This window comes from Pipra filicauda, unplaced genomic scaffold (assembly GCF_003945595.2).
Source record: "Pipra filicauda isolate LSUMZ 115617 unplaced genomic scaffold, ASM394559v2 scaffold138_size1969278_pilon, whole genome shotgun sequence".
In the NCBI taxonomy this organism is placed as follows: domain Eukaryota; kingdom Metazoa; phylum Chordata; class Aves; order Passeriformes; family Pipridae; genus Pipra; species Pipra filicauda.
This window is the reverse complement of record NW_024103862.1, coordinates 612776-613110: the sequence shown is the minus strand read 5'-3', so window position 1 is coordinate 613110 and position 335 is coordinate 612776.

Below are 335 nucleotides of genomic sequence, written 5' to 3'. Positions count from 1 at the left end.
GTCCATCCCCTGTGACACACTTTTTGTTGTGCTTTGTACCCCCAGGCCTTCTGTCCCAGCAGCCCAGGAGAAGGCAGCTTCACCTGCCAACTTGTGGGGAGAAGAGCCAAGGGACAACATGTGTCTGCAGCCCCATGTCTTGCTAGTTTGGGTTAGGAAAGGGTTTGTGAAACTTTGGGTAGAGACACCGTTGTGGTCTATGAAAGCTCGTCATGCTCACTGGTGTTGTATTTAAACTGCAAGCCTTCAGAGTACTTTCCAGTTTGTGAGTCCAAATATGTGTTAGAGCAAGATCCAGGAATGAACAAGTCCTCTTGCTGTCTTCTCCTAGATCC